Source organism: Sebastes umbrosus, chromosome 8 (assembly GCF_015220745.1).
Source record: "Sebastes umbrosus isolate fSebUmb1 chromosome 8, fSebUmb1.pri, whole genome shotgun sequence".
Taxonomy (NCBI): Eukaryota; Metazoa; Chordata; class Actinopteri; order Perciformes; family Sebastidae; genus Sebastes; species Sebastes umbrosus.
In genome coordinates this window covers 25,902,336-25,919,584 of record NC_051276.1, presented here as the reverse complement: position 1 = coordinate 25,919,584, position 17,249 = coordinate 25,902,336, and the positions used below count along the sequence as shown (strand labels likewise).

The 17,249-nt window shown below is 39.4% G+C and overlaps 1 long non-coding RNA gene across 1 annotated transcript; it reads left to right on the top strand.

Moving 5' to 3' along the window:
- The first annotated feature begins 11,288 nt into the window (after positions 1-11,288).
- LOC119492433 lies at positions 11,289-15,010 on the top strand. Its single transcript, XR_005207777.1, has 5 exons — positions 11,289-11,531; positions 12,230-12,340; positions 13,058-13,170; positions 13,931-14,122; positions 14,417-15,010. It is a non-coding gene; the product is annotated as an uncharacterized LOC119492433 (long non-coding RNA).
- Positions 15,011-17,249: the final 2,239 nt, after the last annotated feature.

Here is a 17,249-nt window from a genome sequence, read left to right as displayed (position 1 = left end):
GTTTAACAGACGGGCTTCACTAGATATAACTTTGCGGTTTTGGTGCTTCCGTGTACTTTGTGTTGGAGACTTGTCTGAACAGCATAGCCACACACAAGCGCGCATGGGAGCTTTCTCTGAGCATTCACTGTTACCACTGTGCTCTCATTTCTCAATCACCCTGTAAATACTTACGGGAAACCAGCCCCGTTCCCCCCTAACCTCCCCTGTCAATGCCAGATCATCAATGTTGCTTCATGTCTTTGCCTTCTGGCCTCGGGGACCTGAATACGGGGACAAGCAGATACAGATACAAAATCTGTATCTGCTTGTCTGTCCCATTACTGTTAACTATAGACTCAGTGACTCCCATCAGAACTTGCTACCCATGCCAATAAGCTTGTGGCAATAAATCACCGAACTGCTCATGTCAGTCTGGATTGTCTGAAGTTGGGTTCTTTCCCTGCTACCTCGTACACACCCTCTTGACACAGCTGTACTTTGTGTTTAGTGCTAATCAATTCTACAATTTCATTTAGCAGACGCTTTTGTCCAAAGCGACGTACATCTGAGAATTCGTACAACACAAGGAAGGATCTAGATAGGAGGGAACAACGTGAGTAAGTGCCAACAACAGCTTCAAGTCCGATCGGACATAGGTGCCGACAGGCAGTGCACAGAGGCAATGCACAGGGTGTAAAGAAGCAGATAATGTATTTTTTGTCATCATCATCATTAACAACATCAACAACATCATCAGTGTTGTAGGGATTCTACTTTAGTAGGTTTTGGTTATTAGCAAATTAATTAATAAATAATAATAGAATTATTAATATCAATAAAGATTATCAATAAACATCAATAATAAACGGGGCACCACCCTGGAATCAGGGACCAATGACCAAAACGTTAATATAGTCTCATTATATATGCTAAACTGTCAATTTGGAACGTTGATTAATAATTAAAATAATAACTATAACCAAAATAGATAGTAAAGGTTGAAGGATATCGGAGTTCTTGACATAGCAGAGGTTGGCATTATTCACTCTTGTGCAACATTAAACAGACCAGCATGTATATTCCACAAACATTTATTTACAAGATAATAAAGGTTCAAAACACAATATTAATCTAACTAAATAACTAAACTAAACAACCAAACACAGTGTGTAAGCATGTGTGTGTGTGTGTGTGTGTGTGAGAGAGAGAGGGGGGGGGGGGGGGGGGGGGGGGGGGAACAAGATGGGTTCTTGTCTCAAAATGTCTGTATGGCCTACAAACAAAATGGCGAGCACTGTAAAACTACAAAGATGGCGGAATCAAAGATGGCCGCCAGCATGTCATCACGTGACCTCTTTGTTCTTCTGAGAAGAAGGACAGAGAGGGGGGTGATGTGGGGTTAAGATTATCTGAAGCTGTATGTTTATGTTTAACTAATTCACAGTTTCTGTATGTGATCTTAATGTGTGTTAGATATGCAGTGGGTTAGAAAAGATGGTTAGTTGCATGCAAGACCTTGTCTATGTGAAGCATAAACTAAACACATCAGATGTGGTGAAGCCAGTTACCCAAAAATCAAATACAGATAAATCACCACCGTCAAACTCAATGAATAACATTAAACATATTAATACAGGTACATTCTAGAAATCAAAGTTTAACTGTCTTGCTCAGCCCTGTGCGATTGCTAATGCTAAGGCCCAGTACGTTACCCCATGGAAGAACAGGGTTTGTAATTCCATGTGTTGAAGTTGTGGTTCCAAATCAAAGATGTCGTCTTTGCTGTGCAGATTGGAGGAAGCTGATCGCTCCAATACTTCTTCCCAGCAGCTTGATAGCTTGGTGCTAACTTCCTTGCGGTTGTTGCTTGAAGTTAGTTGGTAAAAAGGCAGGCTTTCGCATCTTCTGCCGTTTGGTTCCTTGTGGCTATGTCTGTTTCCTAACAGGACATAGAATCAGAGAGCAGAGCTGTTTCCGGTCTGGAGCGCAGCAGCTCACCTCTCGCATGCCAGGAGAGATGAGCAGATGAGTAGGAAGAGTCGAAAGAGAAGGAATAAAGAAATTCCTCTGGTTTTGTTCTGTGTGATTTTCACACCTAGGTGCGAATGTTAGAGTGGCCAATGGAGATTGAGCTGAGCTTGGTCCACTGACCAATGGTAAGGATCCTGAGACAGTTCACTGTGTCTGCCACCCGAAATGGCAGGTCCCTACAGTGTCATCATCATCATGAATATCCTAATCAACATCAACAACATCCTCAATATCATCATCATCAATAGCATCAATGTCATTAGGTGCAGAGGTGTTCATGAAAGAGCTGGGTCTTTAAGCCTAATCAGCAAATCATGTAAGGGATAATGTACAGCGAGCCGGTCATTGTTGTGTGGACTCTCATCGCCCTGAAGTGGTTTCTTTCACAACAATGACCTGCTAGCTGTACATTATCCTGCTTATTACACGTCTACTTACTTAAGAAATCAATAATTTGACACAAAATGGTCCGCCAGAGTCCGACATCAGAACTGCGCCCACAGCAATGGTCTGCTATACATAGCAACGGTCTGCTATATAGAAATAACAGACCGTAGAACGCCGTGATTGACCAAACAGAATCGAGTATTCAACACTGACGTGTAATAAAGCATGCTAACACACTTAAATAGTATGGTAAACATTATACCTGCTTAACATCACACGTGACAATTAACTAAGGATAAAATGACAATATGTGATGTAAAAGAGGTCACCCATTGTTACAAACCTTCAAAGAGAGACAATTATCACACAACTGAGTCAAGGCTCAATGATAGAGATCTAAGCTTCCGAAACCAAATCGAAACTATTTACGGATAACCCCAGGGCTAAGGGGAAAATCATCTAGTCTCAGCTACCTGTCAGGTCATAATTAATAATAATGGGCATGTTGAGATTGATTCAGGAAAAAATGTGGCTGTCGGCAATTTAAGCAAGAGCCCATCAATCAGTCCTCTGTCTGCTGTTACATCGCTGTTGCAGACACCTCATTCAAGTTTGTGCTGTTAAAAGTTATAAAACCCAAGTGATACAACAAGGTCGATATTATTCATCATTACACTAAATTATTAGTTAGATGCATTTCTAGGGGGTTCAGTGAGCCCCCTGAACCAACGTGAACTGTGTCTGTGCCCTTAATAAATGAGATTGAGAACAGTTGACACCTTGTTTACTCCCCTAGTCTTGCATCTCCTTAAAAGGAGCAGTTTCCGGCTAAGTGGAAACTTGGCTCACTCTTTTCTGCCCCGGTACTGCTGCTGAGGGAGATGAACATCAGACCAAGGTATGCCCCTAACTGGTTTCCCTTTTTAAAGATGTTACCCGTGTTAATGTTAATTTTTTCCGTGGCATCTTTGCAGGTGCCGTTTGCAGTCTTAGCTTCCCCCCTGCGACGCAGCTTCCCCCCTCGTGCAGCTTTACATGAAGAGTATAGGGTATGGTATGTGTGCGTTTGCGTGCTGGAGGGTCACACGTGGGCCAATTGTTTGGTCACCGTAACTCGCGGTTCGAGGTATGTTGTTTGGAAAGGTCCCCAATCATACAGTATTATAAGTCAATGCTCCTACATTAGTACTGTTATGATATAACTTTCATCTATCAATGGCAGCATTACGCTCAATGCTGCTGAACACATCTCCTGTCAATGAGCAAGGAAAAAAATCCTGCACCAGCTTTGATTTAACATTGGTGTTACGTCATGTTTTTGTTTCTTACAGTATATCTGACTGAAAAAGATTTCTCACTACTTTTTAAAATCTTAATCCATGAAACCATTAAAAATGCCCAGCCCATCTGGGGCATACCATCCTTCATTAAATATCACACAATGCTAGAAATGTCTGCCTAACTGCTTTAAAAACACCCACACACCAGCCACAGGATGTAAGAACTGTGGGGCACTGTTTGCTCAGCAATCAAGATTTACTGTTTGACTCATAATTGTCGCCATAGTATTCCCCAACAAGTGCAAATTACACAAAATAAAGTACATCATTTGTCTATGCCTTCCAGAAGGACACATAAAGTGTATTCTGATCCGACACCACTATCAACGTGGCGATACCTGTCTCTTTAGCTTCTAAATGCTCCACTATGTTCACCAACTAGTCTGCACTTGTGTGTGCACACTTTCTCTCTGCAAACACGCACACTCCGTTATCGTTGACTGAGAAAATCCATGACCCCACAAGGTAATCACATCACCCATGCCATAGAACAAAGTCATCGGTTACCTTGTGTTGTAACTATGGTCACTACAAGGGGCCCTGGACTACCTAACAAATACTCCTTAAACTCTGCCAGTCAAGCTATTTGTTTTCAGTCTAATTTCATCCCAGTTAACATTGACAACAGGCAACATGTGAGATCCACTAACGAAAAAGCAATGTGTAGACTGATACAAAAATAATCCCTCTCAATCATCACTTATGCCTCAATAGAAGTGTGTGGTGGTGTCTGTTTCTGCAGAGACCCTGCAGCCCTCCGTCTGGATTTTCTCTTTCCTTATTATTTTGCTGTGTTTGGGACATTTCTGGGCGTCTGCAAACAGCCTTTGTGCCCCACGTGGGGGTGTAACCCCCAGCCAATAACAGCGCGCAGGGTGTGCGTCACCATTTTTCTCAATAAATATATTTCCAAAGGTGCTACTGACATGACATTTTCACCAGATGTTGGTACCAACCCAAGTAATCTATACATACAAAGAAACCAAAACAAATAAGTTCTGTGTAATAATGTGAAGTGACACAGGGGAAAAGTATTGAACACATGAAGAAAGGGAGGTGCAAAAAGGCATGGAAAGCCAAGACAACAGCTGAAATCTATCAGTAATTAGAAAGCAATCCGACCCCTTGTCAGTGCAAATTAATATCAGCTGGTTCAGTCCCAACTGATGGCCTATAAAAAGGTGTCTCAATACCAAGGTGTCACACAAGAAACATCTCATGATGGGTAAAAGCAAAGAGCTCTCTCAAGACCTTTGCAACCTTATTGTTGCAAAACATACTGATGACATTGGATACAGGCACATTTCTAAACTTCTGAATGTTCCAGTAAGCACTGTTGGAGTCATAATCCAGATGTGGAAAGAACATCATTTCACCATAAACTGGCCACGACCAGGTGCTCCTCGCAAGATTTCAGACAGAGGAGTGAAAATAATTATCAGAAGAGTTGTCCAAGAGCCAAGGACCACTTGTGGAGAGCTTCAGAAAGACCTGGAATTAGCAGGTACAATTGTTTCAAAGAAATCAATAAGTAATGCACTCAACCGCCATGGCCTGTATGCACGCTCACCACGCAAGACTCCATTGCTGAAGAAAAAGCATGTTGAAGCTCGTTTAAAGTTTGCTGCACAACATTTGGACAAGCCTGTGAAATGCTGGGAGAATATAGTCTGGTCAGATGAGAGCAAAGTTTAACTCTTTGGATGCCATAATACACACCATGTTTGGAGGACAAATGGCACTGCACATCACCCTAAAAACACCATACCAACAGTGAAGTTTGGAGGTGGGAACATCATGGTGTGGGGCTGCTTTTCAGCATACGGTACTGGCAAACTTCACATAATTGAAGGAAGAATGAATGGAAAAATGTACCGAGACATTCTTGATAAAAATCTGCTGCCATCTACCAGGATGATGAAGATGAAACGAGGGTGGACATTTCAGCAAGACAATGATCCCAAACACACAGCCAAGGAAACTCTCAATTGGTTTCAGAGAAAGGAAATAAAGCTGCTAGAATGGCCCAGCCAATCACCTGACTTGAATCCAATTGAAAATCTATGGAAAGAACTGAAGATCAGAGTTCATAGAAGAGGCCCACGGAACCTTCAAGATTTAAAGACTGTTTGTGTGGAAGAATGGGCCAAAATCAGCCCTGAGCAATGCATACGACTAGTTTCTCCATACAGGAGGCGTCTTGAAGCTGTCATTACCAACAAAGGCTTTTGTACAAAGTATTAAATAAATATCAGTAAGCGTGTTCAATACTTTTTCCCTTTGTCATTTCACATTATTACACGTAACTTAATTTCTGAACTTATTTGTTTTGGTTTCTTTGTATGTATGGATTACTTGGGTTGTTACCAACATCTGGTGAAAATGTCATGTCAGTAGCACCTTTGGAAATATATTTACTGACGTGTTCAATACTTATTTTACCCGCTGTATATATATATATACATATATATATACGTATATATATATATATATATATACGTATATATATATATAAAACGCAAACTACTAACTAACAGCAGGGCAAGAATACTCAAAATTCAACCAAACTGCTGAAACTCTGAATGCCGGTCAAAATAACACTGCTAGCTTATAATCTTCACATATGGCGTCGGCCTATATTGTGATTACTGTGCCACTAACTGGAGGCTGTGCGGTCCGTGTACGCTTTGATAGTTATTAAATTGGATTTAAAACCACTCTGACAGCACTGGGCAGCTCCTTCAGTGACAGGCTGCTTCACCCGCAGTGTGTGAAGGAGAGATACCGTAGGTCCTTCCTTCTTGTTGCTGTCAGACTGTATAATCAACACTGCTTCCAGCAGACAGCACATACCAAAAAACTGACAATAGAGTACTACAGGAATGAGATCTAAAACACGGAAATGAGTTAGCATTTTAGCACTTCCACTTCCCTCATCTCGAAGTCAATGGGTTTTAACATAGGGGGTTTAATTTCATTGTGTCTTCACTGTATTGTTAAGCACCTTGTATTGCAATTTTGCATGAAAGGCGCAATATAAATAGATAAAGCCTGCTGTTTGGTGCTGAGCAGGTAGTGTACAGTGGATATTTTAAAGCTTTTAAGCTGAAATAGCTTAAGAGCCATGAGACTGAACCAAAACAATAAAATTGTTGGCCAGACAGCTGAACTATGAGCTGAAACTATAAAGCTCTGTAAAGCCGAGGAGAGCTGCAGATTCATGTGCACTGTTTACACTTCACAGCAGTGTATTGTGCCAGCCCTTACATTATGTGGCATGTGGAAGTGACAAGAAAAAAAATATGAAACATGCACAAGAAAGATAACGTGGAAAAAACTTCTGTGTATGTCCTCACAGCATGAACTTTGCATGACTTCCAATGGTTATATAACATGTCTACTGGTTTCCTGTGTCTGTTAAATTTCCATTTAAGGAGGGTTATCTGGTTTGATATTAACAAAATGAAGGTGAGGCGAGGGGAGGTGTAGGTTGAGGTAGGGTTGAGGTGGGGAGCTCTGGCATTTCCGACAGCTGTCAACTCGGACTGATATTTAAGCAATATTACTGTAATCTAATGAGTAAAAGCAACGATGTACTAAACTAGTGATTCATTAAGCTGTTAACTGGGAGGATCTGAGCACAAAAGAATTTATTGTGTTTGGATTTTTATTGTTGTAAGGGTGGAATTTGGACACTAAAACTTCAGGTCTGCAGATAGATCCACCACACCTATTCATTTCACATTACAACCACCAAATAACAAATAAAGCTGGGCCTGAGTTTTATATGCGATTAGCAGTGTCGGGAAGTAGTGAAATGCATGTAATTAACATTTTGTGGCATTTTTTGCTGGCATGTGACTTTTTTTGTATCATACCTTGTTTAGGGCTGTCAAAGTTAAAGCGATAACGCATTAATGCAACTTGCGATTTTTAATGAATCTCTTAAAAATCGCTTAGAAGCCGCCGTAAGGCCCAGCCGCTATTCAAAATTTCGGAGGTTGTAGCGGGCTCAGTTTTAAAGCTAGAGTGAATATACTGGCATCAAAACTAGAAAACCGAAAGAATTTATTGGTACCAACCACGTCATACGATCTTGTCGGGAAGGAGGCTAATTAACGCTCCAAACTTAAGCTACCTGTTGGCGAGGAAAACTTAGTGTTAACGTGTTATTATCACTTTGACAGCCCTAATCATCAGTGACAGATAGATCGACCAATCCATCCACTCTGACCTCCTCCCTACATGGACTTACGTGACTTTGATTACACATATTTGTGATACATCAAAAACAAATGTAATCCAGGGGAAAACATGAGACATAATGTGTTAATTAATGAGCTCTAGAGGTGAAGGTGGATTTCTGCTCTCAGTCTTTGTGCTAAGCTAAGCTAAGTGCCAGCTGCAGCCTCATATTTAACAGACAAATTCCAGATTGCACGGCCGTTTGATTCTGCGGCGAAGTGCGGCCAAATAAAAGTTGGGAAAAGTTTAACTTTTAGTGCCGAAGTGCAGCCAGAGAGGACCCGCAACCAATCAGTAAACACATCCTGTGACTCCTGTGACGTGTTGACCTGTGTTACAAAGTAATTCTTCCCACCTGAAACACATGAACACGTCTCCTGACCTCAGAAAAACGTACTTATTACGGGCAATTTAGAGTCAACAATTAACCTGCATGTCTTTGGACTGTGGGAGGAAGCCGGAGAACCCGGAGAAAGTCAACGCTAACACGAGGAGAACATGCAAACTCCACTCAGAAGAGCCGGATTTGAACCTCTGAACCTCTTGCTGAGAGGCAACAGTGCAAACCACTACACCATCGTTTTGCGGTTCTTTTGATGTAAAAAAAAACCCACGAGTCTCCCCTTTACAGAAGAGCACACTTTATGATAATCACATGCAGTTTGGGGTAAGACATAGTCAAGTCAGCACACTGACACGCTGACAGCTGTTGTTGCCTGTTGGGCTTGAGTTTGCCATGTTATGATTTGAGCATATGTTTTATGCTAAATGCAGTACCTGTGAGGGTTTCTGGACAATATTTGTCATTGTTTTGTGTTGTTAATTGATTTCCAATAATAAATATATACATACATTTGCATAAAGCAGCATATTTGCCCACTCCCAAGTTGATAAGAGTATTAAATACTTCTCCCTTTAAGGTACATTTTGAACAGATACAAAATTGTGTGATGAATTTCGTATCACATGTACTAGGGTAGCTTTGCTTAGTTCAGCTTTTACCAGTGTAAAGTAATTGGTAGCTTCCAAAGCTATGCCTTTAAAGTAGCTTCCCCAACACTGGTGTTGGGGAAGCTACTTTTAAAGGCTGACTGATTTTCCTGCAGCTGTTATCAGGGAGGAACCAGCGCTGATAAAGAGTTGGAGAACACCCCCAGCTGATATTTCATCACTAAATATACTTACTGTAATGTATGAGTCCGGTTGGTAAAGCCTCAGTTGATAACGTTTTAGAAATAAAAAAACTCATCTGCATTAGTCTGTCCTCCCACCATGTTTATGAAAGCACTCCCTGTTCCTCCCTCCTACAGTACAGTATGTGTTTAACCTTCAAGTTTAATCATTTACCATACCACACTGCAGCCTGATACTGATACGTTTGTTTAAAACAATGGCTGAAGAAATGAATGATATAATGTGCAATGTGTTACAGTGCCAAACAGTGTATGTATTTATGCAGCACAACATACTTTTTTTTTGCAGAATTATAAATAAGGTGTTAATACTGGACTGGACAAAATGACAGAGATAACTGACAATACAACACAGTGGCCCTACACTATAAATACATGTTCGGTGACATTCTTAAGGTCTCAGTATGATTCAAAAGAAGCGTGTCAGCATTGAAGGATGGGGGGGATATAAAAATATGTTATCCCTGGAGCACTCTATAGGGTAGAGTAGGTGAGAGATACAGTATGAAGTGTGTTATATGACGTCATTCACTCGAGGCAACTCCGAGCTCCCTTCTTGCCTGTGCTCCTCACACGTCTGTGTGTATGGTTGTGCTCAAAAAGTAGTTTTTGTACTAGTAGTCATGGAAGTAGTCATGTGAATGATGAAACATAACTAAGACTGTACAGCCATGCTAGCAAGTCATTACGATATTGTTTGGAAGCCATGAATCTCTTTAGGGACGTTGAGTATCTTTAATAAATTTCACAGCAATCCACTATTGTCAATATATTTCACTGTGTTCATGGTGGTGCTAGAGGAAAAGTTACCTAAAGCCCTGTTGCCATCGCAGGAACTTTAACTAAGAACTTTTGAGGAACTCATTGTATTTCGACTGCAGAGACCAGGGTCTAAATTAAGTTCTGGGGACATTTTACGTGGCCTTTTTACCTCCAAAAAGGCCCTGGTCGTGGGGTAGTACTTTCTAAAAGTACTGGAACTTTCGTGGGGGGGAGTTAGCAGGGATGACCGTCGCTGATTGGTGAAACACACACACAGCGCCGCTTCACTCATAAAACAAGGAAGTACTCTAGTGTCAATTTAGAACCATTTTAGGTCGAGGGGAGAACATTTCTCTTGTTTGAGAACATTAAAAGTAAAGTTAGGCTCTGCTGTCGGCCAGAAAGATCGTGAGGGCGAGCGGTAACGTTAGAAGAGGGAGACAGCGGTGCTGTGAACGAGAGAAAGAAAAGTTATTTTCTGATTGTTTGATGGCTTAACGTTCTAAAGCACAATTACATAACCATCAAACGCAGATGATTTACTGTGGAGGCAGACGCTCTTAGTTTCATTTTACTCCGCTGTATTTTATTCATTACATCCAACATGCATCAGTAAATATATGCAGCAGTAAATATCATCGCAGTGAGACAAAACCTAATGTTTTTTTACACCATGTTTTTTAGATGAAATAGGCAGACGCACTGAACTGCAGGCTGCAGAGTGTGTTTACTGCTGTGACCACCACACTTTTGCAGATCTTGAGACCGCGGAGGAAACGCAGACAACAGTGGGCTGAAGGAACCTTTTAGTTCCTTGAAAAGTAGTTCCAGGGACTAAAGTCCTACGAACTTTTGTCACAAATGAAACATGTAATTTAACATCGCAAAAGCCCAAATTTACATTAACTCGCAGAAGTTTTGCAAAAACAAAATCTGTATTTTTACAAGAAATATTTTTAGAATTCCATGAAATCCTTTTCTTCTAACATAAATTAATTGTTAAAATAGAGTCATAAACATCTAAAAAAACAGAATAATTATATTTAAAATTGATCAAGAAAAGCTTAAATACAGAAAATTACGATTGTGATTACAAAAAATACTGTAAATCTAAGACCATTTACATATGAATAAAAAATTAAACATGTCATTTTTAACATTTTTTTTCTCTCATTTTGAAATACAGACAAAAAAAAAAAATTTCTTGAAAAAAAATGTTTTAAAAAATGTTTTTTTTACAGTGTGGGACATAACTAGTTTGTGGATCCTAGTTTCTGAACAATATCACATGTAGTTTAACATTTGTAAGTCATTTAATTCGTTGAACAGAATATATGTTGGCTCCTGAACAGTGTCTCTAGCTCAGGAATTGTGAGTTTTCTTTCCATCCTATCATCTCATCGTCTCGTGGTGCTGGCACTGGCTCAAAATACGCCCGGAATGCTTTGCCTTAGTCAACATGAGTCCGACTATTTAAAAGGATCCTCGGAGTCAACCACACCACTGCACACAGCTGCATCCTGTCAACCACAGACTCCAGACTCCACAAGACTCCACAAACTTCTTTCTCAACACTTTATCATCTCTCAAGGTAAGTTGCATTATTTCAAACATGCACATTATGTTTGCATTCCTCTTCCCTGTAGTAGTCGAATATATCCAGGCTTTAACATTGCTTGGTCCTATAATGTCTGGACTGTAATAAAGTGCACGACTTCCTGCCAAGTTGCATCCACCTCACATTTGATTCTGCAGCATAATTATATTTCTGCAGGAGGTGTTTTTAATGTCCTCATTAAAACGCCTCCTGCAGAAATATAACTATGCTTTGTTAATGCAAAAATAGAAAGAACCTGTTGATCTAGTTTCTCCATGTTCCTATAAGGCTGTTCTTACACTGAAATATAAACTAAAAGTTCAACTAAATGTAGTGTTACGCAATCCAGGTACTGTAATAGGAGGGTTGTAATTAAGACAGTAGATATGCTCATATTGTTCCTGCTGCTATGTGATGAATGCAATTATTTAAATCAACTGACAGAGAAGGAATTTATAATCCTACAAACTGCTACAGATGGTATTATTGGCAAGCAATTTCCCATTATTCTAACCCAGTCAAGACTGATGAGAGTCAGACTGAGCAGGTGGAAGCAGAAGCACATTCTCATGCCAAAATTAGTATCAAAACTTCACTGAGCCACCTGATCTGCTTAAACAAAGCTCTCACCTTTCAGATGCAAGCAGATTGGCACTTTATTAAAGTTTTTTCTATCTTTCCCCTCAACGAAGAACACCACTGAAGAGACAGCATGGTCGGATTACAGATTAAAGACGGACAATTTGTGACAGTCCAGAAGAAAAGGGGTGGACTGAAGCTGTGTGCTGTTGAGAGTCAAAGAGGTACTAAAGTATTCTAATGACCATGATTATTTCAAAATAACAAATGAACTGTTTTACAAAGGTACCAATTTGATGCCCCCATTGATGTATGTATCACACTCCAGCCTGATTGTGGAATAAAATGTTGCATAAATCAGGCTAAACCTTGAGAATATAGATAGGAATGAAACTGGGAAGTTTGGTGAATGTAAGTGTTGCTTAAGTGGACATTTCTTGCTCAGAGTCTGAGAAACAACTCATTTTGAGAAAATGGCCTTTAAAAAATATGGATTGTAAAATTCCATACATTTTGTAAGACACTACAAGTGAATAGGGTCATATTTTTAACTAATAGATATCAGCATGAAACCTCCCCAGTTGATTACTTACATTAACACATTTATTTGTTGTATTACAAGTTTTCAGAAATGTTATGTTTAAATATGTAAATGAGTCATTAACTAATTATAACTTTTGGTGAATTTAGGAGAAATCTACAGACGCAAATAGACAAAGTAGTAAAATAAACACCTAAATGTGTACTTTTGGATGTTTTCTTTCCACTAGTCTGAAAGAAGACATGTTATTGAAGCAAAACCGCCCAAAATCTCACAATTGACCAGTGCATGAAAAATACGTGCCTAGGGGTGTCTCCCCTTAATTTAATATGATTTTGAATGATTATGGATTATTATACTCAGATACAAAGTTAATATGTTGTCTTGCTTCTGTCCTTAGCACCTTCGGTTGACATAGTGGAACGGACAAAACAAGACACAAAACAGGTGGCTTTCCGTTTCCAGTGTGGAAGTGTTAACTATTACCCAATGGTGGATGGAAAAAGCCTGAAGGTAAATATAAATCTTTAACTATATAAATGTATATATATATATATATATATATATATGTACTGTATATATATATTAGGGCTGTCAATTGATTAAAATAGTTAATCGTGATTAATTGCAAATTAATCACACATTTTTTATCTGTTCAAAATGTACCTTAAAGGAAGATTTGTCAAGTATTTAATACTCTAATCAACATGGGAGTGGACAAATATACTGCTTTATGCAAATGTATGTATATATTTATTATTGGAAATCAATAAACAACAAAACAATGAAAAATATTGTCCAGAAACCCTCACAGGTACTGCATTTAGCATAAAAAAATATGCTCAAATCATAACATGGCAAACTGCAGCCCAACAGGCAACAACAGCTGTCAGTGTGTCAGTGTGCTGATTTGACTATGACTTGCCCCTAACTGCATGTGATTATCATAATGTGGGCATGTCTGTAAAGGGGAGACTCGTGGGTACCTATAGAACCCATTTTCATTCACATATCTTGAGGTCAGAGGTCAAGGGACCCCTTTAAAAAAATGGACATGCCAGGTTTTCCTTGTCAAAATTTAGTGTCAATTTGGAGCGTTCAAAATAATTTGCATTTTGACAGCCCTAATATGTGTGGATATATATATAAATTTATATATACATATAATAATAATAATAATGATAATAATACCAGTGTAATACCAGTAAAATCCATGTGACACTAGTGGTGAATCAAAGCATATGCTTATACATTGTGTTTTGTGTGTTCACAGATGGACAGACCTGAGAATTTGACTGACAGGCATTGGTTTGAGAAGATTAACATACAAGACGGTTCACATTACGGCCTGCAATCTGTGTGCGAACCCAGGAAATACCTCTGTATGTCATCAGCCACCTCTTTCTGCCTCAGCGAAACCATTGAGGACTGTACTGAGCTCACAGATGTTAAATAGAGAGTATAGGTATGTTTTCATTATTCTGACTAAAATTATTTTATATGGCACCTATTTTTTATTTTGTACATTACATCTACTTTTACATGTACTGAACATTTTTCCCGTATCACTTCTCTTCTTTTTAACTTTTGGCAGTCTGTAAGAACATCTGCCTGATTTATTTCTGAACACATTATCTGTGAATCTTTATCTTAGCAGTATATAGTACTATCTGAATTTCTGATTCACTGTCACTGTCATGCCTCTATTTATTCATAAAACTGTCCCTTACCCTCCTTCTCTGTTTTGTTTGTTCCGCAGGCATCCACCGCCAGCTCAGCTTCACCTTCTACCACATAACTCAAAATGTCCCTGCTGGGGTCGATGTCTTCCTCTGGACCAAGCAGACAGTGGAGTTACTTAGATAATTTGTCATTCTTGGGTGGCTTCTTCTCACACTCCTCCTGCGCTTTAGAAGACATTATATAACTGTTGTCAAAGGCCGACTAGTTCTCCGCATGACTCGAAAACAGATCTATATGTGTAAAATTGGTAGCGTTTCCCTTTAATGTGAAAATGTTTCTCAAATGCTTTTGATGTGTTGGTATTTAAATGGGTAAGGAGGTATTGACTACTGTATGTAGGCTATGTGAAGCAGATTGATGATTCTTTTTGTTTTTTCCACCAAAAGTTTTTGGGTTAACTGGAGCTCCACACCAAATCTCTACTGAAACTTACACAACAATATTCTTGATCCAGTACACTGATTGACTTTTTAGTTTACAAGCCTGATTTGGACCATTATTTAGTAGTTAAAAGGGGGAATAGGTAGCAGTTATGGAGTTTCATCACATCAAAAAGTTAAATAGTTGAAACATTCATGCTTTACCAGCATTTATATAACACCTGCAACTGCTAAATCCATCCTAATGTATGATAATTGTTGATTATTAATGTTGAATGCATGTCAACGGTCGTCAAATGCCTTTTCATGTCTTGTCTTGCTGGTGTTGGAAAAGAAAAGTTTATATTTATATATGTTATTTTGTTTTGTAAGTTTTTATACTAACTAATGTAAACACATATTTTAATAAACAATTGTATATCTTGAATGGTGTCCTGATGTCTTTGAAAGAGTAGTCATGTAAGAAACGTTTAGAGAAGTGGTTAGTGCGTAAGGCAGTGGTGGAAGAAATATTTAGAAACTTTACTCAAGTACAGTTCCGAGCTCATCCAGAAGAAATTCTTGAGGTCAGTTAGTACTGGGCTGTTAAGTGACCATATCAAGTTTCAGTTTAAGCCTTATCTCGATGATCAGAGGGTGACAGATGAAATACTCATCGACAGCATGAATGAAGCTGCTAGTGTTGAATCAGAAATACAATCCAAGCAAAGGAAGAACACAAGCAGCAAAGTCCCAAAAGTAAATGAACTACAGACAGAACGGATCGACGAACCGTGCCCGTGTACGGTACGGAGCGTTCACACTAATCAATCGAACTGGATTTTGGGGACAAGTGGACTCGGATCAGGGTCCAGTTCCCTGGATCCATGTTGGATGTAATGAATAAAATACAGCGGAGGAAAATGAAACTAAGAGCGTCTGCCTCCACAGTAAATCATCTGCGTTTGATGGTTATGTAATTGTGCTTTAGAACGTTAAGCCATCAAACAATCAGAAAATAACTTTTCTTTCTGTCGTTCACAGCACCGCTGTCTCCCTCTTCTAACGTTACCGCTCGCCCTCACGATCTTTCTGGCCGACAGCAGAGCCCAACTTTACTTTTGATGTTCTCAAACAAGAGAAATGTTCTCCCCTAGACCTAAAATGGTTCTAAATTGACACTAGAGTACTTCCTTGTTTTATGAGTGAAGCGGTACAGTAGAAGCAGCCGGGCTGTCTGTGTTTCACCAATCAGCGACGGTCATCCCTGCTAACTCCCCCCCAAAAGTTCTGGTACTTTTAGAAAGTACTACCCCTCGACCAGGGCCTTTTTGGGGGTAAAAAGGCCACGTAAAATGTCCCCAGAACTTAATTTAGACCCTGGTCTCTGCAGTCGAAATACAATGAGTTCCTCAAAAAGTTCTTAGTTCTGGGGGAAAGTTCCTGCGATGGCAACGGGGCTTTAGGTAACTTTTCCTCTAGCACCACCATGAACACAGTGAAATATATTGACAATAGTGGATTGCTGTGAAATTTATTAAAGATACTCAACGTCCCTAAAGAGATTCATGGCTTCCAAACAATATCGTAATGACTTGCTAGCATGGCTGTAGAATCTTAGTCATGTTTCATCATTCACATGACTACTTCCATGACTACTAGTACAAAAACTACTTTTTGAGCACAACCATACACACAGACGTGTGAGGAGCACAGGCAAGAAGGGAGCTCAGAGTTGCCTCGAGTCACCTACTCTACCCTATAGAGTGCTCCAGGGATAACATATTTTTATAGGCCAACCAGGAAGTTAGCATCGCCCTGGATCCTTTGACAAAAAAACGATGGGATTTTTCCATTGGATTTTGGATTATTGCATAAAATAAGCGCTGTGGCAAACAAGCGTTTATGATACTTTTGTTCAGCAAGATAATCTCCACAAATGAACACCACTTTTATGAATTTTGAAGTGTGAATGCAATTGCCAGAAGTAAAACTAGCTCACGTTAGGCTATAAACAAACTACACCACGGTCACATGAGCGCGAGTATACACAACGAGGTTGTAAAGGCGAACAAGTTGCCGTGATGACGTTTAGTAGTCTGATTTAGCTATTTGTTAGCAACCTCCTTTTTTAAGACCAGAAAAGTTTAAAACGTCATGAGTGGGATATTTCAAAAGTTTACTTTTTAGAGATACGTGGTTCTCACAAGACAACAACGCTACAAACACCTGATGATCTGATAGACCATGATGCATTTCTGTAGATTAAACTAGCCAACAGTATATAAAGGAGGTCAAAACATCTACAGCAGTAAAATGCAGCATACACATTAATGCAGCTGTAATATTAATCCAGAAACATCAGATATAATAGTAAAACACTGACAGGGAACATTTTACTGCACAATGAGTACTTTTAATTTTGATACTTTAAGGTACATTTAGCTGATACATACTTTTACTGAGTACGGTTTTAAATCCAGAGCTTTT